The sequence below is a fragment of the Marmota flaviventris genome, chromosome 2 (genome assembly GCF_047511675.1).
Source record: "Marmota flaviventris isolate mMarFla1 chromosome 2, mMarFla1.hap1, whole genome shotgun sequence".
NCBI classification, from domain to species: domain Eukaryota; kingdom Metazoa; phylum Chordata; class Mammalia; order Rodentia; family Sciuridae; genus Marmota; species Marmota flaviventris.
The window spans coordinates 186,484,536-186,495,530 of record NC_092499.1 but is presented as its reverse complement, the minus strand read 5'-3'; the positions used below and the strand labels follow the sequence as shown (position 1 = coordinate 186,495,530).

Genomic DNA, 10,995 nt, shown 5'->3' with positions numbered 1-10,995 from the left:
CCAACTGCAAAAGTTCAACATGGCTGACTGGGAACTGTGGCTCACTGCCGCTACCCAGCATATTATAAGCACCTATCTCTAGCCCAGGAAAAGGTCACTCCTCAAAATTCAAAGTACAGTCACTACTGTACATACTGCTTTTGCACCATCAAAAAGTCAAAAAATTTAAAAAAAAAATCACAAGTCAAACCCTCATAAATTGAAGACCATCTATACTTTGGGGTTAAACTTCAAGACAATTTCTGTTAAAATTAGAAATAACACTCAAATGCATTATTGCCCCTTCTGTTCTCTTAAAGATCCTCACCAATTCACTAGGGGGAAAAGGAATATGTGGGACGAAGGACTGCAAAATTAAAAGGAAAAATTGTCATTATTTGCCTGGAATATGATTGCTACCCTGGAATCCCAGGGAATGTGAAAACTATTAGAACAAATGAGATACTTTAGTTGAATTACGTGATTTAAGTTCAACATTTGAAAAATCCCAGCAGTTATTTTTATGTACAAAATATAGCCAATTAGAAAATGTTTGGAATCGCTTCTCAGCCTTTTGGCTAAGATCAAGTGTAGAACATGTATGGAGAATTTTTAAAACTATTCATATTAATCAAAAAAATATGACAACCAGAAATAAATCTACAAGTTAAGAAGCATGAGACTTTATGAAGAAAATTACAAACATTATTCAAACACTTTTGAAGACCTGTATAAATGTTAAATTATACTGTGCGTAGAACGGAAGATTTATAGCAAGGACGCAAATTGTCTACACATTAATTTTTAAATTCCATATGATTCCAATCAAAATCCAAATTGAATTTTCATACAACTCATGCTAATTCCAAAATTCACATATAAAAGCAAAAATTCAAGGATAACTGAGACTATTCTGAAAAAGAAAAACAAGCAAGAGAGATTTACCTTAAAAGATAGGAAAGATATTCTTCAGCTATAGTAACTGAAGCCACATATAATTGAAAATGTGATGAATTAGAGATCTAAACGTGAAAAATAATTTTAGAAGCAAATGTACACTCTGTAAATCACAATTGGGAAGGATTGCTTAAGCAAGAGATTAAAAAGCACAAACCATAAAAGAGTGATTGACAAAATTAAAACTTTCTGTATAAAACAAAGATACTCTAAACAAAATGACAAGACAAATGAGGAAAACTGAAACTGTTTATGACGCATACAACAAGCTAAGAGTTAATGCACAGAATATATAAAGAACATCTTCAAATCAACAAGAAAATACAGAATCTTCAAGCGTAATTCCTAAATTGAAAGTTACAATGGCATTTGCTTAAAATTGCAAGTGCTCATTTTTGACTAGGCCATTTCTTCTTCTGGCACCTTTTTACTTCAGCACAATGGAGTTCAATTTGATGGAAACTGATAAATGCCCATGTCAATCAGAAGTGAACAGAGGCCTGCGATAAGATTTGAAATAGAGTAATTTGGTGTTGCTGGAGGACAGGGTGAGATAGAACAATCAGATATGGGAAATGAGAAACAGTGAGGAAGGCACGGTTACAATAAATGAATAAACCAGTAAACTCAGACTCCAGGGAAAGGTGAGAGAGTGGGCTATTGGGAATACGATGATCAGTAAGTTCACCAGGGTACCAATACAGGATGAGGAAACTGGCTTAGCAGCAGGGTTTAATTCTCAGCACCATAAATAAATAAATAAATAAATAGATAAAGATACTGTGTCCTTCTAAACTTAAAAAAAAAATTGAAGAAAAAAGGAAGAATTACAGTCACAGTAAATTCAACATGGGTCAATGGTAGAAAGTCACTACAAAACAGGCTAAAGTCACCTTGAGCCACATCATTAGCCACATCATTTCCTTGAGCCACAGGAAAGGAGATTTAGAGCCACCTTCTCTTTACTAATCAGTCTATACTTGGTTCTCCATACAAAGGACACAGAACAAGATGAATCCAAAGAGACTTACACCAAAAAAAAAAAAAATAAAAATAAAATAAAAAAACAAAGAGACTTACACCAATATACATTAGAATCAAATTGTCCAAATTTAAAGACAGGGAACTGGTACTGCTTTCTGGGCTATCTACCATGGGGACACATCTAGAAGAACTGACTTTTCTATCAACAAAAGGTTAAAAATTAATAAACGTGTACTAAAAACCTATTATTTGTACATCAAAGTACTCGGATGCTTGCTTCAAAACTTGATGCTTTCTGGCTCTACAACAATGAATCAAAACATAGAGTATCCACCCAAGTTGGGGTATGGTAGGAAGAAAGTTAAACAATGTTTTGTTGGAATTTGTGCCATTTCATGACAGGGAATTAGAAGGTGTTATGGAAGAACAAGGAAAAGCATTATATCAGTCAACTTAGACAATGTTTTGCTGTGGTAACAAACAATCCCTAAATTCCAATTGCTCATAACCAAGTCTTCTGTGTCTCTACTCCACATTCTCTTTAGTCTAGGACCCAGAACAGAACATACTCTAAGCTGATCACATGTCAGAGGAAAAACACAATGGCAGAACCATACAATGATTCTTGGAGCCTCTGATTAGAGATAGTATGCATTCTTTCTACCATATTTTACTACACAAAGCAAGTCACAAGGCCAGCCTTACAGCAGTTGGGTGGAAATGAAAATCCTTCTGCAAGGAGAGGTCTATTGAGAAAGATCCCAGAAAGACGAGGCAGCAAATCTTTTGGAAAAAAATAATAAAATCTCACAGTATAATAAAAAATGCATATATTCAGCAAAAGACAAGTATACTAATGTCCATGACAGAAATACTCATAATAGACAAAAGCAACTGAAGTTCATCTTAAGAGGAGAATGGATTAAAAAATTATTATTGAACACCAGAACTATGTGTCAATTAAGAACCAAATAGAGCTTTTGAAAATTATGGTTATATTCATAGAGTTCATCGTACAGTGAAATGGCACCCAGGAAAGGAAAAGGAATGAGCTGCTGCCACATTCACCAACATAGATGGGTGCAAGGAGCCAAATACTAAAAGTGAGTACTGCACAGTTCCATTATATGAAGTTCAAAAACAGGCAACAATGATCTATAGTAATAGAAGTCAGAGTAAAAGTTACTTCTGAGAAATTTATATATGTATGGAAGCCTTTGGGATGCTGGAGATGTTTTATAACATCACTCAAATGTCTGTATACTTAAAATGGGCCCCATTTACTGTGTACACTATTTATTTATAAGAGGAAGGGAAAGGAGGAGGAAGGAGGAAGGAAGGAAGTGGGGGAGGGGAGGGCAAGGTGAATAACCTCTACCACTGACCCATCCTATAGAGGTGACTCTATGTCCTTCAGTGAAGGCCTCTCAGAGGAAGTTACTCCTGAACTCAGAGCTGAGAAGTGAGCGGAACTTACCCAGCTAGATCAGAGGAACACATTCCAGGAGGAGGAACCCACCTACATGAAGACCTGAGACCCTTTCTACAGTGTCCCTCCCTTTCTACACAGCTAGCACGCCAGCACCAAGGACTGTGACAGGAAAGGGAGGGACACTGTAAACCTTAGGGGCATGATAAGCATGTGTGTCCTTTATGTGAAGATCACTGAGAATCTGTTGAATGCCATTAAACAGGGAAATGGCCTGGTCATGTTTTCATCTTGGGAGGATCTCTCGGCTAACAGTGAGAATTAAGTGGCAAGGGTGAAAGGGACACAGGGAGACCAGCTAGGAGACTGCCGCAGTTGTCTAGGCCAGTGAAAAGGGAGGTAAAATAGCTCTATTTTTACTGAATTGCCACATGGCTCTCTGTCTCATTTTCTCTGTTAATTGATTATCAAGGTGAAGGGAAGAGATCAGATTCAAGCGATATTTAGAAGGAAGAATTGACAGGATTGCAAAATGACATTTGATGAGCAGCTAACAAAAGGAGGTGGGTGTTAATTTGGAGAGGAAATTGCAAAGTGCCAGACCTAATGTGAAGGCTGCTTAGTGATGGAAGAAACAGAAAAGCTTAGGTAAAACTGCAGTCCACAAGGAAGCGTTCCCACCTCACTATGCATCCCAGTCAGGGGCATAAAATCACAAGACGTAACGATAGCTAGCCAGAGATAGGATGATTACCTTGCAAGAATTCTTTAGAGAAGAGCCAAACCACAAGTGAAGGTTGGACAGACTAACCTCCAAGGTCCTAAGATGCTAAGAATCCTAAGAACAACAGGTAGTTCTTTTTTCTCCTTTGTGTCTAACTCTTATAAACCTTCAGATCTGGTCTCCGATGATGTTTACCACAACTTATGTGCTGCAGTCTGGGCTCTCTGCCCAAAATATGCCCATCACCCCAACCTGTCTTAATTACTCTATTTCCACGAACTTGTCAGGGTGTACTTAAATTACCTTTCTCTGTGTTCATCAATCCCCATGAGACTTCAAACTTCTCTATAACAGGGATCATGTCTGTGATGGTTAATTTTGTGTGTCAACTTGACTGGGCTAAGGGAAGCCCAGGTAGCTGTATTTCTTGGTGTGTCTGTGAGGGTGTTCTGGGAAGACAGGAGCATTTGAATCAGTAGGCTAAGTATAGAAAATCTGCCCCTACCATTGTGTGTGGGCATCATCAAATCTGTTGAGGTCCCAGATAGAACAAAAAAGGACAAAGAGAAAATTTGCTCTCTCTACTTCAGGTGATCTATCTAAACTTTCTTGCTGTTGGACATCAGCATTCCTGTTTCTTGGGCCATTAGACTCAGACCAGGGTCTATATCATTGGTCTCCCTATTCTCCAGCCTAAGGGCATGGACTAGATCTATATTACCAGCTTTCCTGAGCTTCCTGCTTGCAGATGGCAGGACTTCTCAGCCTCCATAATCCTGTGAGCCAATACTTCCTAATAATACTCAACTCCTTTGGGGGCCCTCAAGGAGCTACTTAGAGTATGTCTCAAAATTGTCACACTGGAACACAAAGAGTCTGAGGCATTCAATAACCTATTGCTTGAGAATGGTATCTGGGGTGCTGATTTCTTAGTTGTGCCTATCAAGGATGAAAAGACTTATGAAGCTTTGGGAAAACAACAAAAAGATATGTCAAAGCACAACCTTGATGTGGGACACACTAAGTTATACAAAACTGTCCACCCGTAAGGTTTTGAAACCAAATAGACTGATGGGATATGGCACAGAGTATCACAAGAACCTGCTACATTTATCAATTCTATTTCTTTTTGGTGAGAAAATATCTTTCCAAATGGATTAGTCTTTTGCCTTTTACATGACTTCTAGAATCCAGTACGTACTATGAACAGAAACTGAGAACTTCTTCTTTAAAAAAAAAAAATGTGAATTAGAACTGAGCCCTTGATAGGAAGTGTAAGTTATTAATATTCAACACCTCAGTGGGAAACACAGGTTTCAGTTCCTCTGACTGACAGCTCCTAATGACAGCAATAAACTAAGGTGCCCCCGTTGGCCAAACAGATGTTCTGAGTTGACAAAGGGGGACCAAACACTGGCCCAGTTGATGTCACTTCTGTGTTTTCTAATTGCCAAACCCTGTTTAAATGTCTCTACTCTAACATGCATGTGCTTTATCACCAAAAAAAAAAAGAAAATGCACCTGAAAAAACAGGGGAAAGATATTATCAGTGTACAGATGAATGTAGACAGGAGTTCTGGCTGTTTCCCTGAAATACTTCAAAGCAAATCCAGAATGAACTGGAATAGGGTGAGAAGAGTGGTGATACCCAGAGAAAGAGAAAGGCAGAGAGACAAGAAATTAAGGTTAATTACTCTTGTTACTATGGTAGCAACCTAGAACAAGCAAAGTTAGACATACATCCCAAGCAGGGGCACCAAGTAACTGGAAGCAGACTGTTATTTAATAGGAACAAAGTCCACTGTTAACCTACATTACTCCCAAGGCAATCTTCATCTTTGATGGGTTCAAAGCTGTAATAGCATAACAGTGATCTAAGTCCAAAAATCTCTTACTTGTATCTATCCCAGCCATCTTTTAGGATGGCTAATTAAGTTGAGATCCTCCAGAAGATGATCCTGAGATAAGGATTCAAGTTCAAGTAGTTTATTTAGGAGGCCTGGGGCCTGGAGAATGAGGAGTGGCTATGGAAAGCACCACTTGTGGAGTGGAGGAGTCAATAGGAAAGGGAAGGCAGCTAATAAATGATGTGCTATATGGGAAGTTTCACTCCGGACTTCTAGCACATTGTCCCACTGGGGAATGATGTTTAGATCATGCGCTTTATATCTACTTCTAGAACTAAGGTTGTTGAGATCCCACTGGCCTGCTCAGGATGTACCCAGAACCAAACCCACAAGCAACAGATGCCATGGTCCCAGCTGGAGATGTATTAATTAGGGTCCAAAGAGGAAATAAATTCATCCCAGATTCTTCAAATGAGGAGACCATAGTCAAAAGACAGTAGACCTCATAGTTGAGCAGACATCAGAACCCTGCTTAACGAGCCCATTAAAAACCAGATTGCTAGGTCTCACTCTCCAGAGTTTGATGGAGTGGGTGCACCTGGGAATTTGCATTTCCAGCACATTCCCAGAGGATGCTATTGCTGCTGGTCTAAAGACCACATTTTGAGAACCGCCAGCCTACAGAGTTTAGAATTAAGAAGATTGTGGTGTATCAATACAATGGAACATTATTCAACCCTAAAAATGAATGAAGTGTTAATACATGCTACCACTTGGATGAACCTCAAAAACATTGTACTAAGTTAAAGAAGCCAGACTCCAAAGGACACATATGATAGATTCCTTTTATATGAAATACCCAAAATAGCCAAACCTACAAAGATGGAAAGCAGATTCATGGGTGCCAAAGGTTGGGGGGTGGGTGAGAAGTGAGTATTTAATTGATGTTCTTCATGGATATTCTTCTGGTATGATAAGGTTGTCTGTTGTGTGTTGCACAAAATTGTGAATGTGCCAAATGCCACTGAATCATACACTTTAAAATGGTTAATTGTATGTTATAAGAATTTCAACTTAATTTAAATTTAAAAAAAGAGGTAGAAAGGATGGGAAGACACCCAGAATCTAACAAGAACTAGACTCTTACCATGGCAGGCCCGAAGAAACAGGGAGGGTATAGGTATGGTAATAGCTAAGCCCAGTGAGAATGGACACAAGAGAGGTGGGGTCACCCATCAAGCAGTGGACATGGGAAGTCACAGCTGCAGCCAGACACAGCACCTGTGCTTGGAGAGAGGAAATGGGAGAAAGTACCCAGATCCTTCCCTTCAAGCCCTCTGTTCTTCTCTCATTGGCCATAATAAAGCAGAAGCCAAGTGAGGGAAGCCCTGTTGTATAATCTATAGATTATACTTAAAAAGCCCAGAGCAGGAGAGAGCCATATGCAAAATAGTTTGGGGATGTGAGTGAATCCCCAGGTAATAGCCAGCACACCCAGGCTGGCTAGCTGGTCCATCTAGCAAAATCATAGCCCATTTTGTTCAAAAAACAAATGAATCCCACCTTTGAAAATTCATAGAGAAAGATGTGCTAAAAATAAGACATGTGCAAACCCCACCAAGAGCAAGAGTCCCCTCTAAGAAGCTAGGGACAGGATTCTTGGAAGCTGGCCTCAGCCACTGCAGTCAAACAGAAAGAACCTTAATTCAAAGCAGCCCTCGCCATGTGCTGCCCAGTTTCAAGCAGTCCTTTGGTCTCTGGCTGTTTCTCTGAGTCACAGAATACTTTCCAACCACGGAGAAAAAAAGGACAGTCGCTGTGGCCTGGCTCTGGAGGGTTCGTATTACCCATCCTCTGTCCCCTTGAGTGGAGAAAGAGAAATGTCCATGAGCAGTTCTGGGTTGTGCACATCATTTTTTTTTTTTTTAAGAGAGAGAAAGAGAATTTTTAATATTTATTTTTTAGTTTTCAGCAGACACAACATCTTTGTTTGTATGTGGTGCTGAGGATCGAACCCGGGCCGCACGCATGCCAGGCGAGCGCGCTACCGCTTGAGCCACATCCCCAGCCCACATCATCCTTTAATAAGCCCCAGTGCCTTGACCTTCTGATTTCACCCAGGAGGCTTATTTTAAAATAGGAACCTTTCCATACTTCCTTCTAAAAGCAGCACCAGTTTAGCTGAGGACCGTCTGGTTCTGCCCAGCTCCATGATCCTGACACCACGCAGTCTCCCATGTTGTAGGAAGGTCCTGGTGGGGGTGATGTGGGGATGCTGCTTAAAGACCACCTCCCTGGGAGTAGCTGGCAGGCGAGCTGACGAGTGGACGCTCGGGGCGAGTAGACCTTCGGCAGAACCATTGTCAGGGCATCAAGAACCGCTCAGCAACCATGTCAGCAGAAGTGGAGACCTCTGAGGGAATAGATGAATCTGAGAAAAAGAACTCTGTGGCCCCAGAAAAGGAAAAACCATACCAGAATGGCTGACCTCTCTGAGCTCCTCAAGGAAGGGACCAAGGAAGCACATGACCCGGCAGAAAACACCCAGTTTGTCAAGGATTTCTTGAAAGGCAACATTAAGAAGGAGCTATTTAAGCTGGCTACAACTGCACTTCACATACTCAGCCCTTGAGGAGGAAATGGACCGCAACAAGGACCACCCAGCCTTTGCCCCCTTGTACTTCCCCACGGAGCTGCACCGGAAGGAGGCGCTGACCAAGGACATGGAGTACTTCTTTGGTGAAAACTGGGAGGAGCTGGTGAAGTGCTCTGAGGCTGCCCAGAAGTATGTAGAGCGGATCCACTATATAGGGCAGAATGAGCCAGAGCTGGTGGTGGCCCATGCATACACCCGCTACATGGGGGACCTCTCAGAAGGCCAGGTGCTGAAGAAGGTGGCCCAGCGGGCACTGAAACTCCCCAGCACAGGGGAAGGGACCCAGTTCTACCTGTTTGAGAACGTGGACAATGCCCAGCAGTTCAAACAGTTCTACCGGTCCAGGATGAATGCCCTGGACCTGAATTTGAAGACCAAAGAGAGGATAGTGGAGGAGGCCAGCAAGGCCTTTGAGGACAACATGCAGATATTCAATGAACTGGACCAGGCTGGCTCCGCTTGGCCAGAGAGACCCTGGAGGATGGGCTCCCTGGGCAGGTCGGGAAGGGAGATGTACGTAAATGCCCCTTCTATGCTGCTCAACAAGACAAAGGCGCCCTGGAGGGCAGCAGCTGCCCCTTCCGGACAGCCATGGCGGCACTGAGGAAGCCCAGTCTCCAGTTCATTCTGGCTGCTGGCATGGCCCTGGCTGCTGGACTCTTGGCCTGGTACTACATGTGAAGGACCCATCATGCCATGCTGGAGTCCTCCCAAGTGCCCTCTGTCCTACCCCATTCTACCTCACTAAACTACCACCTCAGGTGACCTTTTTTTAAATGCCGGGTTTGAGAAAACAAGCAACCAATAAAAGCTAGATGCTAAAAAAAAAGACCACCTCCCTGGATGCCAACCCCAATCAGTCCTTTGGCTCTACTGAGGACCTGTGGAAGGGAAATGCAATGCTCCTTGGTTCTGAGTTTTCTCAGGAGAACTCAAGATCCCATTAATCAAGAAAAGGGGATTTTGGACTGAAACTTTGCAGGAGTCACTACCAATCAGGCCCCAGGGAAAAGGCCTTCCCCCCAGCAAGTGAGAGAACAACGTGGGCAGCCTGAAGCCAGAAGCCTGTCCCTTACATTCATTTTTTCAATCCCAGGTTTGAGATTTGATTTATTAAAGTTTTTAAACTTTAACCTCATAGACGAATTTCTTAGCCAACATTGATGAATTTCTCCCATCCATCATCATGCACGTGACGTGGCTCTTGCAAAACATTATGCCTCCAAATTTGTTCAGAAACAAGTAGAAAGAAATGAAGGGGAAACTCTCAGAAATTTTCTGTCTCAGAGCCCGAACACACACAGCTTGCACATACCCAAATAATATCCTCTAAGACCCACCACCTGCTATGGGGGCTGAAATAGCTTCTGTCTTTCCCTGCTTGTTTCCCAAGGGAAAACTCTTATATAACCTTCAAACCCCAATTCATAAGTCACCTTTCCTCTATATTCTTCCCTGACTATCATGATTCCCTCTGAGTATGTTGCTACACTTTTCACACTGCTATAACTTGTATTTGTATCTGTCTCTTCTATACTCTGCATATTTTATCACCCTATACTACCAGAACCTAGCCCAATATCTGGACCATAGTAGGTGCTAAATAAATGCTTGTGGAACTAAATTGAACCAAGAGACTCAACTTCTAAATCTTAAGCCTTAAACATTTTCGCCTCTTGATGACTTACTTAGCTGTTGAAGGGATTGATCGTTGCATTTCCAGCCTAATACCTACAGCTGTTTTCTGGGTCAAAGAAGATGAGTTTAAGTAAATGTGAATTTGAACTTTGAAGTTCTGCAGAGGCCTGAAGGATAACTACCATGCAATGCCAAAACCAATGCATACCCTCTTGTCTCACCAATTCAGCTCTCTCTTGATCGCTAGAACCAGAAATCAATAACCTCAATTAAGTCAGAATATACCATTTCATTTGTCATAACATGCTACCCACAAAGTTTAGATGAATTTCATTTGATGGATGAGAAAAAGAAAACTTAATTTTTCTCCTAAAAAGTCTGCAGTGATCATTCCCTAGGATTCTCTAACTGGATGAACTGCTGAGTGTGAAATTGTCATTTTGCCATAGGGTGAACCAGTGAAAATTTGTCCCCCAAAACTGGTGACCCATGAAAACATAATAAGACATCATAGATGAATACATGGTCCCAAAAAATTTGAAAAACATTAAGTAAAACAAAAGTTAACAAGTTTTTTTTTTCTTTCCTGCTGGGCTCCTCAAAGTTTTTATTATTCAGACATGCTGTGCAAATCTTCAAAAGTGAGGCTACAGTATGCTTTCTTAAGAACCTGGCAAAGAATTTGGGATTGGTGATCCTGGCTAGGTCTATTTCTATGAATATGGGAAAAGATGAAGTATTGAACTGATGATTGAGATGAGAAATGGATCTTGAAAGAATA

General features: G+C 41.3%; 2 pseudogenes; both read left to right on the top strand.

Moving 5' to 3' along the window:
* The first annotated feature begins 537 nt into the window (after positions 1 to 537).
* Positions 538 to 622, top strand: LOC114100620 (U2 spliceosomal RNA; annotated as a pseudogene).
* A 7,600-nt stretch (positions 623 to 8,222) lies between these two features.
* LOC114100541 (heme oxygenase 2 pseudogene) lies at positions 8,223 to 9,334 on the top strand (annotated as a pseudogene).
* Positions 9,335 to 10,995: the final 1,661 nt, after the last annotated feature.